Source organism: Charadrius vociferus, unplaced genomic scaffold (assembly GCF_000708025.1).
Source record: "Charadrius vociferus isolate BGI_N301 unplaced genomic scaffold, ASM70802v2 scaffold325, whole genome shotgun sequence".
Taxonomy (NCBI): Eukaryota; Metazoa; Chordata; class Aves; order Charadriiformes; family Charadriidae; genus Charadrius; species Charadrius vociferus.
The window spans coordinates 1,430,183-1,431,440 of record NW_009648526.1 but is presented as its reverse complement, the minus strand read 5'-3'; the positions used below and the strand labels follow the sequence as shown (position 1 = coordinate 1,431,440).

At 46.5% G+C, this 1,258-nt stretch overlaps 1 protein-coding gene across 1 annotated transcript in view; it reads left to right on the top strand.

Annotated features, from left to right (window-relative positions):
* The window catches only part of ONECUT1 (one cut homeobox 1), a 25,464-nt gene that overhangs the window by 2,743 nt on the left and 21,463 nt on the right, over positions 1-1,258 (top strand). The window lies entirely within an intron of this gene.

The window sequence follows — 1,258 nt, the reverse complement described above, 5'->3', positions numbered from 1 at the left end:
GCGCCGCCGGCACCGCCTCGGCCGCTCGCCCGCTGCGGAGCGCTGGGAAGCCGGCTGTCCTCTCCCTCTCTTCTTCCTTTTTTCCCCTATTTTTTTTTCCGATACGCTACATAAAATAATATTTTTTTAAAGGGCATTTTGCTTAAAAAAAAATATAAATACAAATCGAGGAACCTTTGGGGTTACTAGGGTATTCCAAACGATTTGAAACAGCGGGTCCTGTTTCATTTACACGATCCCTCTCAGCTAACGGTGCGAAAGGTTTTTCAGCCATCAAACAAATGCTACTATTTTAACTCTCTCTGAGAATATTGTTTGGGTCCTTAATGCTAGAATGGAAGGCAAGTTTGTGAGGGAGAGGCTCGAAGAATTGGTTTCGATGCAAGAGCCCTACTGTGAAATTAAACTAGGTGGATTCTTTATTAAATGATTTTCGGTCTTCTGTGTTTTTATGAAAATAAAAGGCAGCACTTTGTCATTTTTAACAATGTAAGTAGCCAATAAATCTAATTTTCACATTGATTTCTGTAGGAATTAAGTGATATCTACACTATCTGCTGTGAATTGTTTTTGGAAACAAGTGCGACTTTCTCCTGGCAGAAGCTGTTTTTAAAAATAATAATTACAAAAATATTTTTCCAAAAATACTGCTTAAAGACAGCAGCTTTTTCAAGGACGAAACAATTTTATCTATGAGCTTGACCGTGCGTATCTGAGACGGCATCTAGACAAAGAATTGTATAAAATGCGTTAAGACAGGCACAAGGAAAGAATTGCACGGAAAAAAATGTCTAATACGAATTAATTACAGCGCGGAAGGGCTTACGGAGCCCTCGGTCTGGCGCCCGGGGAAGAGGGGAGAAAAAAAAAAAAAAAAGGTGAGCGACTATATTCGCTCATACATGTAACTAATAAAGATCTCAGCTCTGAAACTCAGGGCGCTGCGAGCCGCCCTGCCTGATTAAAATGTGTCCCTGCCCTAATTGATAACTCAGGGCCACGTGCTGCCTGCGCGGGCAGCGGTGCCCTTCCCGGGGCGCGGGCAGAGCATCCCCTCGCAGCAACCGGCGGGGGTCGGGAACAGCACCTTTCCCTAAATAATCGCCCAGATCGATAGCGTTCTCCCTGCTCTGCACCTACGTGTATTTGAACCTGCACCCGGGGCCGGGCACACCGACCGCGTGTGTTTCGGGGGTACCGAGGCTTGTCCGTGGGGCGAGGGGCCACGGGCCGGGCCCCGACGGTGGGTAACACCACC